This window comes from Danio rerio, chromosome 13 (assembly GCF_052040795.2).
Source record: "Danio rerio strain M-AB ecotype USA chromosome 13, GRCz13ab, whole genome shotgun sequence".
NCBI lineage: Eukaryota > Metazoa > Chordata > Actinopteri > Cypriniformes > Danionidae > Danio > Danio rerio.
In genome coordinates, this window is record NC_141033.1 from 14,818,971 (window position 1) to 14,840,964 (window position 21,994).

Genomic DNA, 21,994 nt, shown 5'->3' on the forward strand with positions numbered 1-21,994 from the left:
CACCCTCGTGAAAATGACACCCGTGAACTTGGGAGGACGAATAGCAAACTGAATCGCATAGCCGAGTCTGACCGTCCGTATGAGCCCCCGCAACGCGCTTAGTGGTGCTAACCAAGCCAGCAGAGCGGGCGCTAATGTCACTATCAGAGAGATCGCTGATGTGCCAGCGGAGGGGCAGCTCGGGATGGGAGTGCTCATCCCGGGAAGCAGAGCGTCCCGAGGAAGAGCTGAAAATAAGAAAGTTTCTCTTACCTTCCTCCCTGGATCCCGTGGTGAGGCCGGAGTGAGAGAAAGGAGTCCGTTCTGCTGCACTTTGAGGGCCTGAGGCAAGCTGGACACTGCAAGCTGGAAAGCGGAGCGTGTCAGACTGGTAGTGCTCGGGTTTGCGCATCCGGAGAGAGAGGAAACTGCTCTTTTGGAAATTTGGTTGCTGCTGGCCCGGAGGCCGGCATCAATGAGTTTAGAGTCATTGAGGACCGATGTAATAAACCTCGGCCCCCCACTGAGGAAAGAGCAGGTCCCCTCTTCTCCGAATGGCCCGTCTCAGGAACGTTTCGCGGTCTGTTTACCGGACTTAACAGCGCCCTAGAACGGTGGCGTCGCAGTCCCGCAGGAGGCTCGGCATTGCCGCTTGGCCGGTGGAGCGGACAGCGGAAGCGGAGCAGATGTTGAAGCCACAGGTGGACGCCTTCGGCGAGGAGCTGCCGCAGTGGAAGGGGCAGCGGGAGGAGCAGTTTTCCGGGCCCGCTGATCGAGGACTTCACCCATTGCCTCAAGAAAGAATGCAAGCTTTGTCAACGTCACTCATATCAGCCAAGCTCAGCCAAAGGTGTCGTTTCTGGACCACTAATGAGGCCATCGTCTTCCCCAGGGCATGAGCAGCCGATTTGGTGGTCATGAGAGCATAATCGGTTGCCGTGCGGAGCTCATGCAGCAAGCCCGGGGGAGAACCTCTCTCCTGCATCTCGGCCAGCTTCTCGGCTTGGTAGCGTTGATCGTTGGCCATTGGGTGCAGAGCGGAGACGGCCTGACCCACAGCAGTGTAGGCTCTGGCCATGAGAGACTCAGATAACCTGCACGCCTTGGAAGCGAGTTTGGGCGAATCTCCACGAGTGGAACGGCTAGCACTTTAAATAATATACTTTTTCATATTTTATGATTCTTATTTTTTTCCCTATTTATTTATGCTTTTGAATTACATTAGAGGGCCTTGATCTTTCTTCCAACAACTTTTAACTTTGAAACTTGTCTGGGTAGGTGTTATATTTTATTGTACAAAATCCTGGTAACAATCTGCCAGTACTTTTCTGTTATTTTACTTATTTCAATAAAATTCCCTTTGTTAAACTGCAGAGTTGAATTTTTAACATTAAAAGTCGACAAAACAGAGATCAACATCCCAAAATGCAATTCACAAATAAAAAGAAAACACTTTGGAAATCACAAAATACAGAAAATGTTAATTACAATTTTTCCAACTGCTCACACACGTTTTCAAAACAGTGTCACATTTTTTTTTTGTTTTGTTTTTTTACTTTACATACTATTCTCAAAACTGCACATACAAAATGCAAAATGCCTCACATCTATTTAAAAATGTAACACTGCATTCAAATGGCAAACACTTCTGTCATAGCATGTAAAAGCTGTTTTAAATTTAAAGTTATTTTCTCTTTCATTGGTATATCTAAATTTCAATACAATAATGTTCAGTGAAAATAATCTGCTGAGATGAGGAACAGGTATGGTCATATGGTCAAAAAAATATTTATTAGGACAAAACATTACTGGTATATAATGTACAATAGCATACAACAAAACCTTAAACATACGTATGTAAAAATGTAAAGAACACATGTAAAGCAACAGTATGCTCTTTAAAAGACAGTAAAGAACACAATTGACGTGAAAAGCGTCCATTGCCTGCAGAAGCGTCATACAGGCTTAGGGTTGGCCATCATACACTTTCCAGCACCAGTTTGAGAAGAATTCCTTTATTCCTTTAGAGAAACTTAGAATTTTGAAAAGGTGAATATGCATTGGGTATAAAACTACAAATTGTGAATTTGCTAGTTAAGTTGTGATGTATGGAATATTGTTTCTGGGTCCAAGCTGCTACTCTTTTCAATTGAGAAAATATTTGTTCATGACCACTTTTTAGTCCTATCACACATTAAAGTGAACTATATACAGTATAAAATCATGGATTACACAACAGTCTCTGAACTTGCTGCATCACAAATACAAAAATTTTAACTATTTTTAAAAAATATATAATTTCTGGTCATCGCATGCTAGACATAGACATAAATATATTGCGATCATGATTTTCAAAAGTCGCTTTGTAAACTCTTATTATTACCATTTGAATAGTCTCCCCATACAGTTTGATATAGCACTTGGATCCAGAAGCCGCTTTGATTGACGTCATATTTACAGTTTTTCTCAGTCGTTGACGAACAATTACTTGTACTTCAGACACGACTGCAACATTGTAACTGATGCACCAACCTTCTAAACCAATTCTGCTAAACTACAAGCACAATTCATGCTTTACACTCAAACTGCAGATTTAAAACACACTTTAAAAAGAAGAAGAAAAAAAACCCTTCACACAATTCTCTGCATTTGGCACAATTTTCATGAAGAAAATCTCTTGTTTTCGTAAGGAACACACTGTCATTCAAATTTGTAAAGTCAATTGCCCTACTTTGCATACTAACTCATCACATGGGTAAACACCTGTCATACATAATCGCAATTTAGAAATCAGAGCTCATTTGGTTCATAACTGGCTCTCTGCCCATCCACATTTTTTTAGTTCCTTATCTCACTCTATATTCTCCATTCCTCAATTCTATTGAGGAATATTTTTTTTTTATAAAGCTTATGAAGATATAGCAGTCGATGCGTTTCATGGCTGTATTTGCCATGCTGGGCAACGTTTCCCCTGCTGCTTGGCCTGACGAACATTGCTTGTGATGTGGATGAGGTGCTGTGGCCAGACAGAAGAGAGGATGCAGCATAGCTGTTTTTTTTTTTGTTTTTTTTTTGTCTTTTACTGTAACTGTATTCAGTAAATACTTCTGTTGTAGACCACGTTATGTGCTTTTTTTGTGTTGGTTGGGATGAACAGTGTACACTGTTTTTGTGGGGAAAATACAGTAAATTATATTTGGCACCATATATTTGTGTGTTTTGTATAAGAACAACATTCTGAAATATTTTGCGATACACTTATGCAGGCTTATGAACTGTATGTAGAAAGTGTTACACTGAACAAAAAAGGCTTACAGTAAGTCATTATGATGAATAGAGAAGAAGTGGTCGACATTAAGCACATTAGCCATCAATTGTTTCTTATAAATGTCTATTTATTGATGGTTTGTGTGTGTCAATTGAAAACAAATTACCATTTTGAGCAGAAATCACATTGTTTTGAATGTAAACTTTCATGTCATTCAAAATTTCACTTTTCAAAGGGTATTGCCCAATGTGTGCATGTTTATATATATATATATTTGTAGAGTTCTGACAATGTGTGTCAACAATTGGGAAAAAATGTAACAAGCAAATGGGTTGGCAAACCATTGTTATTACAATGGATGACACATTTATAGGCCTGTACTACAGTAAAGGAGTGATTGGTTATTGATCAGTAAATAAATGACTGTTTGCATATTTGAGCAATGTGTGTGTGACCAGGTGAACAATTGTTGCATTTTGAATGGTTGTGTATGGAAAAGGAAAGCAAGTAGCTTCCTGTTAGATTTGTGTGTTTTAGCTAGAGCATTGTGTGTAGTGTTTTAAATAAATGTGTTTCATGCGGTTAAAAAACAAGATCCAAGCTTCTGAAAAAAACAGCTTCTGGTTTTGGATATTTGGAGTGTAGTTTTGCCTTTCTGAGTGATAGGTATCAGAAATCGTGTGACATGAAAAGATTTTGTATCTAAGCAGTTAAAAAAAAAAAAAAACTGTAATATATATTTTCGACAGTGTAGTTTCTTACGCATTTCAACCATTGCCTTTTTATAGATTTTTGTAGGCTGTGAACAATTGAAAACTTTCAAAATGATGATAATTGATAAGAATTCAATTATATGTTAAAATGTAATAAAAAAATATTTTCTTTGACAAATTAGTTTTGCCACATCAGGATCTAAACCAATGATCTCCAGTCCAGCTCTCAGAAGAACACTGTTATGCAAACTTTGAATCCATGCACCCATGATTAATACCACATATGATGCAGCTAGGATTTGGACATTGACCGGTGCTCTTTTAAATGTTAATGACATTAATTAGAGGGCATTTAAAAGGTGATTATCTCTAACCATTCAGCTACACCAATTTAAAGATCATTTGCTATTTATATCTGGAAGAGGAACATTCAGGATGCATGTTGTGTGTGTGCGTGTGTCTAGCATGTTATTTTTTTCTGAATTACACGTATGCACATTTGAGAAACGATTTTAGGTTAAGTGTTAAATGGTTTCTATGTAACATTTGATAAATAAGGCCCCAGAACTGTCAGTTAGTAAGTGAAAATGGAGCTTCTAGGAATGTAAATAACTTAAGTATACATTCGCTTGTGTGCACAGTACACATGCAGAATTAAAATGTATGTCTTTACCACTTTAAAAATTATGGATGAAAAGAGCAACATGATCACATAAACATGAGCAGGAATAAATTCTAGATTTAGGGGAACACAAGGGTAATATTTAGAGAAAGTCAGCCTATCATAGAAAATTAGAGAGTGTAGTTATATTTCAGGACAAAGCTGCCTATAGTAAGGAAAATGTACAGGCTCACTGGAAAACATTTTGGTGACACCTTCTATGAAGCTCATACTTATAATGCTTAAAAACTCTGTTTACCTTACTGTATTATAATGAGTTACAGCAAAATGTATAAAAGTTTTATCAAAACCTAATAGTGATGCATTTCATTTTGAATGCACAAGTTCGTAACAATATACATGACAAGTATTAGTCAGTTATGATCCATGTGTGATACACTGACGATTAGGGTTTAGTTTGTGTAATACATGCTACAGTCATTTATGTATTTTTTTTTTTTTACGTCAAACAGGGTTGAGCTTATTCTCTTAATGAGTTATAGGTGTGTTTGGAGAATAAACCAATCAGAGTCTCATCTCTCACTCCCTTTAAGAGTCAGTTGCATCGCACTAGCATTTTACAGGCGAGAATAAGACATAAGAAAAACTTGTATGCACAGACTTCCATTAACCTGTACATAATTAATTTCGTTTATTAAGCACACAGATTTGTTTCAAAACTATTTCTAAGTCCAGTTCTAATTTCCAGCAAACAAATAAATAAACAATAATAGTGAAGTGTGGTTAAAAAACTAGTTATATCTTAATACACATGCTATGCCCAGTATGGTCTAAAACCTGACAGGTGGACAAACCTAAGCTTGTTTTTAATAAAACAAATATAAATATGTAAATATGCATATAAAAAATAATACTGCTAATAAAAAAAACAATATACAAAAGCTAATTTTTTAAGAACAAATGAAAAAGCCATATGAGTGCAAATGCATTTGCTATTTAAACAGCGTGGTGCAAAACATCAAAACGACTCTTGTGCCAAGCTGAAACTAGCAAACAACAATTGCGTCGTGCCTTGCGCCGAATTGCACCAGGGGTATGATAAGACCCGAAGTCTGTCAGTGCTCTGGATCTGCCAATTTCAGCCTTGTTTCTCGAATAGACTGATTGTCATGATTATTCATTAACAATGTTTTGAATCATTATAGGGGTGGTAAAATAGTTTTATTATGTATTATTTTAAATCTACAGGTCAGAGTGAAATAACTTTTAGTATTAAAGGAGTAAACACCCTTGCATCTGGTTTTGACCTCCTTCAGAGGGGACCAAGCATTAATTATGGGGGTCAATTCCTCCAAACCCACCCTGTAATTCACTCCCTGATTATAATCAACCTTAACACATGAAAAAGTAAATTAACCTAAATATGAAACGTTAACCTTAATAAAATTGTAGATCAAAAAAACACTGTTGTGTGTTAGATTGAAAGAAAATAGCTCTTTAAGGTAACAGCAAGTTACCACTATTATTACATGGTTTTATTTTTTTATTATTAAAATTATATTATTTTTAAATTATTATTACTACAATAGTACACTGTGGAGTAATAAACACCTATAATAAAGTTGCTATGTATATATACTGCATAATATATACAGTGAGGTCAATAAGTATTTGATCACCCTGTGATTTTTCAATATTTCCTACTTAGAAATCATGGAGGGGTCTAGAATTTTCACCATCGGTCTTTCTCAATGTGAGAGACAGAATCTAAAAATAAAAATCCAGAAATTGAATTGTATAATTTTTAAACAATTTATTTGTAAATTAGTGGGTCAAATAAGTATTTAATCACTTGAGTCAAAAATCTTAATATTTGGTACAGAAGCCTTTGTTAACAATTACAGAGGTCAAACGGTTCCTGTAGTTCTTCACCAGGTTTGCACACACTGCAGGAGGGATTTTGGCCCACTCCTCCATGCAGATCTACTCTAGATCTTTCAGGTTTTGGGGCTGTCACTGGGCAATACAGAGTTTCAGCTCCCTCTAAAGATTTTCTATTGGATTTAGGTTTGGAGACTGGCTAGCCCATTCCAGAACCTTGATATGCTTCATACGGAGCCACTCCTTGGTTTTCATAGCTGTGTGCTTTGGGTCATTCTCAGGTTGGAAGACCCAGCCACGACCCATCTTTAATGCTCTGACTGAGGGAAGAAGGTTTTTGACCAACATTTCACAATACATGGCCCGTTCATCCTCTCCTTTATAAAGTGCACTCGTCCTGTCTCCTGTGCAGAAAAACAACCCCAGAGCATGATGCTTCCAGCCCCATGCTTCACTGTAGGTATGGTTTTATTGGGATGATACTCATCATTCTTCTTCCTCCAAACACGACGAATGGGGTTAAGACCAAAAAGTTCTACTTTGTTTTCTCTGACCACAGGACTTTCTCCCATGACTCCTCTGGATCATCCAGATGGTCCCTGGCAAACTTCAAACATGGGTTGACTTAAGCAGAGGAACCTTCCTTGCGATGCAAGATTTTAAACCATGACGTCTTAATGTATTACTGATGGTAGCCTTGGAAATGGTGGTTCCATCTCTCTTCACGGCATTGACCAGCTCCTCCTGTGTAGTTCTGGGCTGATTCTTGACCATTCTTAGCATCATTGATACCCCACAAAGTAAAGATCTTCCATGGGGCCTCAGTCCGAGGGACATTGACGGTCATCATTAGCTTCTTCCACTTTCTGACAACTGGTCCAACGGTTGTTCTTTTTTCACCAAGCTGCTTGGCATTTGTCCCATAGCCCTTTCCAGCTTTGTGAAGGTCTACAATTTTGTCTCGTGTCTTTTGACAGCTTTTTGGTTTTGCTTATGTTGCTACTTAGATGTTTGACTGATTGTGGAGTACACAGGTGTCTTTATGACTGATAACAACTTCAAACAGGTGCTATTAAATTAAAATCTTGAGCAGAGTGTAGCTGAACTATTTAAAAGCAAAATAACAGGTCTTTGAGGGTAAGAAATCTGGCTGAAAAGTAAGTGATCAAATACTTATTTGACACACTAATTTACAAATAATTTGTTAAAAAATCATCCAAAGTGATTTCTGGATTTTTATTTTTAGATTCTGTATCTGGAAGTGGAAATGCACCTATGGTAAAAATTCTAGACCCCTCCATGATTTCTAAGTAGGAGATATTGAAAAATCACAGGGTGATCAAATACATATTGACCTCACTGTATATATATATATATATATATATATATATATATATATATATATATATATATATATATATATACATATATATATATATATATATATATATATATATATATTTCCAGTAAGGACTATATCATGCTTTTATCACCAGCAGGGTGGATTACTGTAATGACTCCTCAGGGGCCTTTCCAAAAAGACAATCAGACAGTTGCAGCTCATCCAGAGCGCTGCAGCCAGGATTCTGACCAGTACCAGAAAATCAGAGCACATCACACCTGTCCTTAGGTTTTTACACTGGCTACCAGTTACATTTAGAATAGATTTTAAAGTATTACTACTTGTCTATACAATACTGAACCTCAATACATTGCAGATATGCTCACTGAATACAGACCTAACAGATCACTCAGTTATTTAAAGTCAAATAAATTAGAAATTCCCAGCATTCATCCCCAACTGCTGGAATCAACTTCCAGAAATGATCTGGGACCTCATGTACAAAGACTTGCGTTGAATTCATTCTAAAACATTGCGTACACACAAAGCTGTAAATGTGCGTACACAGTAAAAAACTCAGATGTATGAAGCACTGGGTATGCGGAATCCCACGCATATTCTCTTTGAACATCCAACTTAAAGTGAAACTGTTCAAATCCAGCGTCTGATGAACTCATTCTTCTTTTACCAATTACATATCAGGTTTTGCCTACTCTTCATCACGAGAAAGACAAGTAGGAATCATTAATAAGTGTGTGTATTATGTTAAGCGCATTTGAGCATTGTCACGTACAAAAAATGTTCAGATGGATCCAAGTGCAAGTGAAAGAGTATTTATTGACACAGTGAAGATAAATGTAACAGGGAGTGCGGTGCTAGAACTAGGAGAAACCAGAGCAGGGATCAGACAGGAAACAGGGTCCAGTGGTAACTCCGCACAGTCCTGAGCACAGACAAATTAACACATGAGCACATGTAACGAACTGACAAGGAAACACAGAAAACGTTGCATATATATAGGCGTGATAATGAGCCTCAGCTGGCGAACTAATCAAATCAAACCAACTGAGTGCCGTCATAACACGTGACCAAAACAAATACACGTGGGCAACAAAAACAAACCTAACCCACATGATCAGACAGACACTCCGGAAGAGCGCACAAACCTGTAACCGTGACAAGCAACCCATATTTGCACACTTTTAAATGGAAATGTTTCTGATTCACGTATGCAAATTCGTCTTCAGTTGGCGCCTTTATAGCATTGTGTGTACAGTTGATCACTCTAATTACATTGGGAAAACCAGCGATCGCTGCAAATTGCACTTTAATGTTTGGCTTGTCAACTGCATGGAATGGAAACCATTAATACCTGCTAGACATGTGGATGAACCTGTCCCATACAGCTGCCATTGCACTAATTAAAGATACTTTGTAGTTTGCAATTTAACATAATTGTCTCTAGGATTCGCCAATGGAAAAAAACAAACACACTCAAGAAATGCACGTAACCCAGACATGAATTTGGCGTGGACCAACGCACATTCTCACATTCATTTCAACGTTGGTAAATCTAAACGTGAGCATGAAATCTGGCGTGCTCCAATATTAGGTACATTCAAATCAAACTGAAAACATATCTGTTTAGCTTTGCCTTCACTGAATGAGCACTGTGATACATCTGACAGATCACACTATTTTGTCATTATTTTCTTGTTTTATTCTTTTAAAACCTGCTTAACACATTATAATCTGTTTTTAATATTTTTTTATTCTAAGATGTTTTTATTTTCTGATACTTGTTTCTTTTATTCTTGTTCATGAATAAAATTATTGCACTTTGAATTAACATTGTGTATGAAATACAATATATAAATAAACTTGCTTTGCCTTCTTTCTTTCTATTCTTCAACAAAAATTGTCACCACAGCCACATATTTTTTCATGAGCTCAGGTTAGGGTTAAGCAAAAGTATTCATCTTTATGTAAAAACCATATATATCTATTTGTATACTTGGCTTCATGTACATGTGTTTCTTCTGAGAAGACAGGAGATTGAGGATTAGAAAGGCCCAAGAGCTAAGGAGGATCTCTTGGCTTCACATCAGCGGCCACTTAGACACACTTATGTTTCTCAAGAAACACACACACACACACACACTGCTCAAACAAGCTGAAATGCAGATGTTTGCTTCTGGCAAACACACTGATCATTACAATCGCTGATCTAAAATGTGCTTGGAGTTTAAACTGATTTCCATGCCCAGGGGGAAACTCTTTAAAGCAGCACTTGAACTCGAAAGACCAGGGTAAAATCATTGCCAATTACGACCCCTCATTTCAGTGGCGTTCCTTCACCTCCATGTCCCGGTTTAATCTGTTCACCTCGACTCCTCCGCTGATCTCCTTCTACTGGTGGGGGGTGAGACTGAAGTTTGTGTGCCCGAGTTTGGAGCTATTGAACTGGGACTGCATTATTAATAGCGGTGTGGCAGGAAGCTTGGCAGGCCGCTGAGGGCACTGTGAGAGTATAGAGGGGTGGTTTTTTTGCCCTCTTTCATCTCCCTATATATATGACTCTTTCATTCCCACACTGACTTTGTCCCTTTCTCCCTCTTTCTCTCTCTCTCTCTCTTTCTCTTTGTCGCGATTGTTCTTCCAACCTTTTTCATTCTTCCTGTCATGCACTAACTCGCCTTCTCTTTGAAATTCTGCTTTCAGTTTGCACAGAGTTGTGCAGAAGAGTTACAGTCATGCCAAAGACTGTACAATATGAATTTTTTTTATGGAAAGTATTTATTTATTTACTGCTATATACAAATTAGTTTATTTAGCAAGGGCTTTTATTTAGCAGAGAGACTCTTGTTGTATTCATAATCATTTATTTGTAAAAATGTATTAATCAAATACCCTGAAAAAAAAAAAAACAATACTGTAACGACCGGGGAAGGACTGACAGATACAACTGGAGGTAAGAACCTACCCATGCCACCAAACCTGTCCATAACCCAACCTCTATCCCAACTCAAAAGCACCACAAGTGTTCTCAAATACATTAGAAACAGAGTAAGTACATTGTATTTATTTTTTGATGTAAGTACATAGTAGTTAGGGACACTTAATATAAAGTGGGATCGTAGTGTTTGAAAGCATACTATAGATAAATCCTTAATCAAACTGCTGTAGTAATTTTTTTTATTATTGTTGCTGTGGTATGTTACAACTGTATAATAAACGAATTATTCAATAGCCTTCAGTTTTCCATGCTATAATTATACATCATGATGCACCCCAGTTTACACTAATTATAGTTTACACTTATTTTAGCTTTTTTCTAAAGAAAAGATAAAGTAAAAGATAAAAGCATACAAAATATTGGACGCATACTCTACATTATTATTTATTTATTTTTGAGGAAAAGTGCTCCACTATAATAACTGTCTAGTTTTGTGCAAGCGGCAACCTCTGGCTCTCCGTCATGAAGCCAATACGGAAGTAACTGAAACTGCAATTCATTGACTCGCTTTTTTAGGGCTCCAGAAAGTTCAGATGTTCACTGACTGCAATTCTAAAGTGGCCAATTTTACAGCTGATAAAAACATGGTTTTGGTGCATATATCTTATATTTCATGACAACTATTAGGGGGTGCATTTTTTTATAATGCATCCGGTTAGTTGTTATTAGATTATATTGAGTCTGCATCATTAAGGACATGGCCACTTGAGTCTTGCTAATCAGTTACATCACCTCAGCTGATTCTGGCTGATTAGACGCTAAACTCGGCATATACATCTGCTGACAACAATTATCAGATAAAATATGCTGTGTGTACTTAATTGTGCAGACCTCCCTTCATAAGAAAAAAAATCTATGGAGGGCCATAAATACCTGCAACATAAAAGAAAGTTTTGCAAACAAAAAAACAAAGTATTGAGCAAAACATAAAAAAAAAATAAAAATCAAGCAATGCAAAAAGTTTACAGTTTACTGTAGTAAAATTAAAGTAATATTTATCACAGTTTATCAAATCACTATGATGTAGCATTATTAAAAGGTTGTAACATTACAATAATGTATAGCGCAATACGCTTATTATAGTTCAAAAATACAACAGTATTACACAATATCACACTGCCTCCTTAATTCTTTTACAGGATATATGAATATTTCAATTACAGCCATTTCAATTTCTAAAAAAAAAGTAAGCAATATATATATATATATATATATATATATATACATATATATATATATATATATATATATATATATATATATATATATATATATATATATATATTTATAGTAAGATAGGCTAACCCTAAACTTTTTAAATACATGGAAAGCTTTCAAGGCTTGGTCATATATTTTAATTGTTAACAACAAAGTTGTTACAACAAAAATAAACAAAATGAAAAAATCTGTCTTATCTGTAAAATATAATTTCCAGAGATGAGTTTTACTGTTTGTTTACTGTCTGTTCAAAACTCAATTTTCCCTTTGCGATTTTTGTAAAAAAAAAAAAAAAAAAACGACCTATTTTATAATATTTAAAAAGAAGGTTTTTATCTGCATGGTGTGTTACATATAAAAAGTTCCCCTTCGGATGCAGAACTTCAATGCTATAAGTGGATTTAACCCACGTATGGGGATTTAGTTCAGAAAGCCAATCGTCTGAAAGAATATGTAAACGGGCCAATAAAATGCCAAATGCCAAATTAATTGGCAGCATCAGCTTGCGCAGCTGATGCTTGTTGCAATCAATTTAGCACAGCGAAAGCAAGAAGACACTAACCTTTACGCTTCAGAGACCTTTACAGCCTTCTGAGAGAGTCCATGAGGGTTCCTCTTGCTGATATCCAGCCATTTCAAGCGAACGAGAGCGGTCTCCCGGTCCAGAGTGTGTACACGCAGTGGCAGACGGTCGAGCTGGGCTTCACCCTTGCCTGGCGTTCTTTGGGTCCAGTCCTCCAGAGCCGTGCATATAAAGTGGCAAATGTCATTTAAAGAGCAACACGGTCGTGCAGCACGTCCTTTTCAGGACAGCCCTCCGACCCTGCGTTTCTGGCTGCAGTGGTTACCTGTCCCCGGATGATGGGCACGAGTACTGCGTTGCATGTCCAGGGGTCCAGCATGTTAATGCTGTGCTCGGGGGCAGTTCATGTCATCATTGCGATGCCATGTCTGTTGACCAGTTAAGATATTGGCCAGCCCTTGCTAAAGGGCGAACCACCCCAGCTGTTCTCTGCATTGCAGCGGGCACTCAGGCAGGGTTCCAGTGGAGGACAAGAGGGCCAAGCCTTCGAAGCCTCTCGTCCCCTTCTGCCCGGAGGTGCACAGTGGGCACCTTTTTTTGATGGTGGAGCAGCCAGAGGGTATGAGGCAATTCCTCAGGTCGAGCGCGCGATTGCGGTTAATCTTTGTACGCGTGGCTCTTAATCTTGGCTGGGTCAGCCTCGTCTCCCATCCAAAGCCTGAAGGTTATCTTCCTCCTTCAGAGCCAGAGCTTACAAGGCTGCGGGCCAGGCTGTGCAGGCGCTGGCCCAGCTGCACAAGAGTGGGTCCGACCCAAGCTTCCTTTACGAGCTTCGCACCGCAATCGACTATACTCTTCGGACCACTAAGTCTGCTGCATGTGCGTTAGGGAGGACAATGTCCACATTAGTGGTCCAGGAGCGCCACCTCTGGCTAAACCTGGCTGATATGCATAGAGTCGACAAAGTCCACTTTCTTGACTCCCCCGAATGCCAGGCTGGCCTGTTCAGCGACACCGTCTGTGAATTCCCCCAGGAATTCAAGGCGGTGAGAGAGCAGTCTGATGCGATGGGTAATGTCATCTATTGGCGGGACCATAAGCCTGCTTCGCCCGCCGAGCCATCCATATCTGCTGCTTTTCGCCAAAGGCGCCCTCCTACGAGAGTTGCCCCAGCCCCCGTCTGCACCTCCGGCAAAGCGGACGTGTCGAGCACCTCGAAAGCAGGCAGCCCCCCCTGCCCAGTGCACAATTAAGTCTGGTTATGGACCGTGAAGCGTACCTGAGACAGGTCATCCAGAGAAGAGGGAATTTGCTCTTTCCCCAATGGAGGGCCGGGCCCCATTTCCAACAGCACTTTTCACTGCCATGCAAACATTCAATTCATTTTATTTGTATAGCGCTTTTACAATGTAGATTGTGTCAAAGCAGCTTCACATAAATGGTCATAGTAACTGGATCAGGGTAGTTCAGTTTTTAGTGTTTAAGTTCAGTTCAGTTTAGCTCAGTTCAGTGTGATTTAAAATCATTACTGAGAGTCCAAACACTGAAGAGCAAATTCATCGATGCGTAGGTCTACCGATCCTGAACCATGCAAGCCAGTGGCGACAGCGGAGAGGGGAAAAAATACTTCACAGAGGCGAATGAAGAAAAAAAACCTTGAGAGGAACCAGACTCAGTTTGGCACAACCATTTTAATTTCTCCGCTGACCAAAATTCTTGTGCAGAGCTGCAGTCTCAACGGTGGAATCAGTCTCATGCTTTCCACTCCCCCATGACCACCAGTGCAACAGCAGCTCAGGAAACGGCCTGGTCCCGGATATGGAAACCTTGGGATCATCTCGTCACTGGTCTTGGATCCAATCAGTGACTCCGTATAATCTGAGGACTTCGGTATGAGTATCCCCAGGTGGAAATGGAGAAAAAAGATAATTAGAAGTAGCTGTTGATCATAGTGTATATGAGCAAGATGCAGAAACTTGTGTGAAAACCCTCTAAGTGATGCAATGCGTGTATGCTTTACTAAACAGATAGGTCTTTAATCTAGTTTTGAACTGAGAGAGTGTGTCTGAGCCTTGGATGTTATCAGGAAGGCTATTCCAGAGCGTAGGAGTCATAAGCGTAGGAGCTCGACCTCATTTACTCGACTTTGATATTCTAGATACTACTAGAAGCCTTGAATTTTGAGATCTTAAAGAGTGGCTTGGATTGTAGCGAGACAGACGGTTGGTTAGACAAACAGAAGCTAGATTATTTAGAACTTTATAGGTGAGAAGTAATATTTTAAAATTAATATGAAACTTAACAGGCAGCCAGTGTAAGGAAGATAGAATTGGGGTGATGTGATCATATTTTCTAGACCTGGTAAGAACTCCTGCAGCTGCATTTTGTACTAATTGAAGTTTGTTAATAGAGGATGCTGGGCAGCCAGCAAATAGAGCATTACAGTAATCCAGCCTAGAAGTCATAAAAGCATGAACTAGCTTTTCTGCATCAGAGATGGATAGCATACTTCGTAATTTAGCAATATTTCTCAGATGAAAGAAGGCAGTTTTTATGACATGGGATATATGATTTTCAAAAGTTAAATTGCTGTCTAATATGACACCCAGATCTTTTATAGTAGAAATAACGCTAACTTTGTATCCTTCTAATTGTAGATTGAGTTGCGAGATCTGCTGTGTACAGGATTTAGGCCCAATAAGTAATAATTCTGTTATTAATAAAAACTTCAATGAAAGAGCACATTTCCACTTCCCCGGATGTGACAGCTCGAACTCTGCCATTTTGGGATGCTATGCCTTAGCTATCGCTAAGTATTTGTCTCTCCTACTTAGGGTGAACAAACCCTTAATACATCTATACAAACAAAACTGCTTTAAACTGGTCTGTCCCTCGAGCATCCGCCTGTTGTTTGTAGCTTTAGCCTGCTAAAGCTACCGACCTCTTTTACCATACACTTTTGACTTACTGGCCTTGCTCTTTACCCCGTAAAATGTCGCTTGCGTCTCTGTCCTTGTGTGCAGGAGAAGCATCGATGGAGGCGTTGGAGCTGGAGCTGGAAGAAGTGAAGTCCCAGATCCGGGCACTTTTGGTGAGGCGGACGCGGTTGCAGGAACAACGGGCGTCGCTTGTTGTGCCTAACGCTAAGGCCGCCTCATCATCTAAGGTACGTGGAAATAACAACCACATCATTCCCTCTACCTCAACCCTGCGTCCTTCTCTGTCCAGGCCCAGCGCACCCGGGGCGCGGCTTGGCTAGGCATCGTTCACGCCGACACCCGGCTACCACGGCGCCTGGGTGCAGCCGCGTAAGGTGCTTGCCAGATCCCGGGGCAGAATGTCTCCTCCTCCCGTGCTGTGATCTTCACGGAGAACCGATTCTCCCCTCTCCGCAAGTCGGGTCCCGATGTGGCCATCATCGGTGACTCGATCGTTCGTCACGTCTCCTCAAAAGGTAATAAAGTACGTACTTTCTGCTTTCCTGGTGCCCGTGTGAGAAATATTTCTACACAGATTCCAACCATCCTGGGCGCTGCCGAGAGCCCTGGTGCCATTGTCCTCCACGTGGGGACAAACGACACCGGGCTCCGGCAGTCGGAGATCCTGAAGAAGGACTTCGGGAGCCTGATCGAGACGGTTCGACACACCTCGCCCGCCATGCAGATCATCGTTTCTGGGCCGCTTCCTACCTACCGCCGATGAAATGAAAGGTTCAGTAGACTTTTTGCTCTGAATGTGTCACACCTGTTGCAGTGCCCTAGTCTGGACACTTGAGGGCACTAGTTTGTTTTGTAGTTTCACTTCATTTCCCATAATCCTTTGTATTACTGATTGTGTTATGTTACAGCTGTTTTGTGTTTGTTAATTTAGTCCTGTCTTTTATAAACCCTCTTGTCCTCTGTTTTAGTTGCCTTAGGATTTTGTTAGTTCCTCACATCTGGTATGTTTGTCTGGTTATCTAGGTTTTTTTCTATGTTGTCAAAAGAGTCCATTCCCATGTAGTCCGCTTGACCCTGTTCCCACTTCTTCTTCCGCTCCTTAGATGACATCGGAGGTGAAGGGGGATGGGATAAGTGCATCTGACCCATGTCAACATGGATATCACCCTCTGTGCAACCAGAATAGAAGGGTTGGTCCCCGTACTCCTCCTTCATGAGAGCCAACACTGAAGAACTGAACAGCTCCCACCACTGCAGCAGGTAGTTGGGGTGCATATCAGCATCGTGGGACTGTCCCTTGACCGTTTTGCTTGCAGTGTCAAAACTGTAATCCCATGGTTTGACTTTGCCAAGGAAATGAACTACCTTGGCATCATGGCCGTATTGCTTGAATGCTGGGAGATAAGTGTAGATGGCGATGCTGCTGAGGTTGTAGATGAACGGAAGGTGTTTTGAAATGTCTGCTGTTGCCCAATCACTGAAGAAGCTGTTGAGGACACCCTGATCCCCACCATCAAAGCTGCCACCCACTGAACAGGCGGTGATGAGTTTCCCATAGGTCTCATTGGAGGGGCGGAAGACAAACATACCAGATGTGAGGAACTAACAAAATCCTAAGGCAACTAAAACAGAGGACAAGAGGGTTTATAAAAGACAGGACTAAATTAACAAACACAAAACAGCTGTAACATAACACAATCAGTAATACAAAGGATTATGGGAAATGAAGTGAAACTACAAAACAAACTAGTGCCCTCAAGTGTCCAGACTAGGGCACTGCAACAGGTGTGACAGAATGAATGGCTATTAACATGGTGTAAAGAACAGAAATTGCTCTTTGCTAATAACTGGAATCTTTCTGCTTGCACCCCAGTCGAGCCGGAGCTGAACTCCTGTCGGACAACATCTCCAGATTACTTCGCACCATCTGACTAGCAGGTAAAAATTCACAAAATTCACATTATGGCCACCTAGACTCTTGTTCGTCCCACTTAAACATCAGTAACGCATATCTGGCGAATCCTATAGAGACTGTGTCTGTTCCTCGTATTATTAGACTAAGAAATAAACGTACTGTGTGCTCCAGAAAAAATCTATTAAGAATCAAACCAGAAAAATCAGTAGAAAGTGAAAATACAAATTTCGTAAAGCTTGGTCTCCTAAACATCAGGTCACTTGCACCTAAAGCACTTATCATAAATGAAATAATAACAGAAAATAATCTTAATGCACTCTGTCTCACTGAAACCTGGCTGAAACAAAATGACTATATTAGCTTAAATGAAGCAACTCCTCCAGGATTCTTATATAAACATGAGGCTCGTCAAACTGGTTGTTGTGGTTGAGTTGCATCAATCTCTAGTGATTTCTTTAATATTAATCAGAGAAACGGACTTATGTTTAGCTCCTTTGAAGTATTAGCGCTTAATGTTCAGCTTCCAGATACTATGCAAAAACCTATGTTATCTCTCGCTTTAATCACCATATATAGACCCCCAGGACCCTATGTCAATTTTTTAAAAGAATTTTCTGATTTTATTTCTGACTTACTAGTCAAAACTGATAAAATGCTAATTGTAGGTGACTTTAACATCCACATAGATGACGCTAACGATACATTAGGGCTCGCGTTTATGGATTTAATACACTCACTTGGGATAAAGCAAAACGTTGTGGGTCCAACCCATCGCTTAAAGCATACATTAGATCTAATTCTGTCTTATGGAATCGAGGTTATTGACGTAGACATTATACCACAAAGTGATGATATTACAGATCACTACCTCTTACTATATAAGCTGTGTTTACCTGAAATCAGCAAACCCGCTCCAATACTCCACCCTAGTAGAACTATTGTTCCGTCAACTAAAGATGAATTTATAAATAACTTACCTGATCTTTCTCTATTTCGTAATGCACCCGCAAACTCAAATGATCTTGATGTAGTAACCAGCAGTATGGATGCCATCTTTACTAGCACACTAAATACTGTGGCACCCATCAAATTAAAAAAGGCTAGAGAGATTAAAACTACACCATGGTAAAATAGTCATACTTGTGCGCTCAAAACAGCAACCCGCGCCCTGGAACGTAAATGGAAAAAAAACTAATTTAGAGGTCTTTAGAATTGCGTACAAAGACAGTATGTCCAGCTATAGGAGGGCTCTAAAATCTGTCAGGATCGAGCACCTGCGCAATCTGATAGAAAATAATCATAACAATCCTAGATTTTTATTTAACACCATCTCTAAATTAGCAAATAATCAATCATCCTTGCAACAAACTGTTCCACCGCAAATTAGTAGTGATTTTCACTTTTTCACTTCATGAATTTTTTCAGTGATAAAATAGAAGGCTTTAGACAGAAAATAGGAGATGCCAAACTTTCTGCACCGGCTTATACTCCAAATCCTGTAAATATTTAATTAAATCATAATAATAACCTACACTGCTTCAAAATCATAGAACAGGAAGAGCTAGATAAAATTATAAATAGCTCTAAACCAGCTATGTGTATGCTGGACTCAATTCCAACAAAATTACTGAAAGAGCTGCTACCTGCTATAGGAGAACCTCTTCTTAACATTATCAACTCTTCTTTATCTATAGGCCATGTTCCAAACTCTTACAAGCTAGCTGTTATTAAGCCTATTATTAAGAAACCGCAACTAGACCCCAACAACTTAGCTAACTATAGGCCTATTTCAAATCTTCCATTTATGTCTAAAATACTAGAAAAAGTTGTTTCCACTCAATTATGCTCTTTTCTGCAGACGAACAATATTTTTTAAGTGTTTCAGTCAGGTTTCAGGGCTCATCACAGTACAGAAACCGCATAAGTGAAAATAACCAATAATTTACTCTTAGCTGCTGACAAAGGGTGCCTCTCGCTATTAGTTTTACTCGATCTTAGTGCGGCATTTGACACCATTGACCACGATATCCTCATAAATCGCTTAAAGTCTACAGGTGTCCAGGGAAAAGCTCTACAATGGTTTAAGTCATACTTAACTGACCGTTACCAATTTGTGAATATTAATGGACAGCCTTCACAAGTCAGCCCGGTAAAGTATGGGGTGCCTCAACGATCAGTTTTAGGCCCTTTACTGTTTACAATTTACATGCTACCTCTGGGAGACATTATTAGAAGACATGGGATCAGCTATTATATATTATATATATTATATAATATATTTCAACTAAACCTGACGAGACGTCTGAACTGTTTAAACTAACTGAGTGTATCAAAGACATAAAAGACTGGATGACAAACAATTTTCTTCTCTTAAACTCAGAGAAGAAACAGAGAGAACAAAACAGAATTATTACTTATTGGGCCTAAATCTTGTACACAGCAGATCTCCCAACTCAATCTACAATTAGAGGGATACAAAGTTAGCTTTAGCTCTACTATAAAAGATCTGGGTGTCATATTAGACAGTAATCTAACTTTTGAAAACCATATATCCCATGTCACAAAAACTGCCTTCTTTCATCTGAGAAATATCGCTAAATTAAGAAATATGCTATCCATCTCAGATGCAGAAAAGCTAGTCCATGCTTTTATGACTTCGAGGCTGGATTACTGTAATGCTCTATTTGCTGGCTGCCCAGCATCCTCTATTAACAAACTTCAATTAGTACAAAATGCAGCAGCCAGAGTTCTTACCAGGTCTAGAAAATATGATCATATCACCCCAATTTTATCCTCCTTACACTGGCTGCCTGTTAAGTTTCATATTGAATTTAAAATATTACTTCTTACCTATAAAGCTCTAAATAATCTAGCTCCTGTTTATCTAACCAACCTTCTGTCTCGCTACAATCCAATTCGCCCTTTAAGATCTCAAAACTCAGGGCTTCTGGTAGTACCTAGAATAGCAAAATCAAGTAAAGGAGGTCGAGCCTTCTCTTTCATGGCTCCTACACTCTGGAATAGCCTTCCTGATAACGTCCGAGGCTCAGACACACTCTCCCAGTTCAAAACTAGATTAAAGACCAATCTGTTTAGTAAAGTATACACTCAATGCATCACCTAGCGGGTTCCACACAGGCTTCTGCATCTTGCTTATATACACTATGAACAGCAGCTACGCTAATTATTCTCTTTATTCTCTATTTTCACCTGGGGATACTCATCCCGAGGTCCCCAGATTATGCGGAGTCACTGATTGGATCCAAGACCAGCGACAAGATGATCCCAAGGTTTCCATATCCGGGACCAGGGCATATCCTGAGCTGCTGCTGCGCTGATGGTCGTGGGGAGTGGAGAACATGTGTCTGATTTCAGCGACGCTCCAGGGACAGACGAGTCTTCGCTGAGGCCAGCTTCCAGCCTCCACCGCGGTGACTGAAGCTCTGCACAAGACTTTTGGCCAGTGGAGAAATTAAAATGGTCGTGCCCAACTGAGTCTGGTTCTCTCAAGGTTTTTTTTCTTCACTCCCATCAGGTGAAGTTTTTTTTCCCTCTCCGCTGTCGCCACTGGCTCGCATGGTTCAGGATTGGTAGAGCTACGCATCGATGAATTTGCTTTTCAGTGTTTGAATTCTCAGTAATGATTAAATCACACTGAACTGAGCTAAACTGAACTGAACTGAACTTAAACACTAAAAACTGAACTACACTGTTCCAGTTACTATGACCATTTATGTGAAGCTGCTTTGACACAATCTACATTGTAAAAGCGCTATACAAATAAAGCTGAATTGAATTGAATTGAATTGAATTAGTACATTTGCAAGGTTTTGCAATTTGCTAGTGGAGCCAGTTTGATCAAGGGTATTAGGTAACCCTTGGTGATTGAGAAAACATCTCGGTTAAGGTGCTGAAACACGTTTGCTGTGCTATTCTCTCTATCACGGAGATACGTGCGCTTATTCACTCTGTCAGTAAAGTTCACCGCTTAGGTTAGCCCTGCAGATTCCTCCAAGGCCCCCAACTTGCTGGCCCATTACGTTGTAGGTCTGCCCTCTGGTCAGCCCGTGTTTTGGGTATAGGTGCCTGCTATGCGTGATTCCCATCAGGCGATCCCTTATGCTTATTCAGCCACGGTGCAGTCCCCCCTCAAAGGCAGACCCATGTCTTCCCTCTCCGCTAACCATCTTATTATATGCTTACTCCCCCTTCTCAGGGCTAGTCTATATATTCTGCCATCATATCTCCCCATTGGGTAGCTGGTGGCCTCTGCAGCGTCCTCCCTATCGGGACTGCACGCTTTCACAACGTACAGTTGTATTAAAGTCCTAGTAATTATCTAGACGCTTGCGGCTCCAGAAAAATATATATCTAAATCCGAAATTCTTCTTTGAAGTAGGATAAATAAGGGCCAGGGATCATGTTAGAAGACCGCGCCTCTCTATGATGCAGGAGCGCTCACGCTATACCTGGCTATCCTCTCATCAGTGACGAAGGTAAGGTGCAGTGATTATGGTGTTTTCCAGAAATTTCCCCATACGTGGATTAAATCCACTTATAGCATTGAAGTTCCACATC

General features: G+C 39.8%; 1 pseudogene across 1 annotated transcript; it reads right to left on the bottom strand.

Annotated features, from left to right (window-relative positions):
* Window positions 1-15,258: 15,258 nt before the first annotated feature.
* Window positions 15,259-17,579, bottom strand: LOC137487376 (glycogenin-1 pseudogene; annotated as a pseudogene). The gene has a single exon (XR_015505771.1). The product of XR_015505771.1 is annotated as a glycogenin-1 pseudogene, transcript variant X1 (transcript).
* Window positions 17,580-21,994: the final 4,415 nt, after the last annotated feature.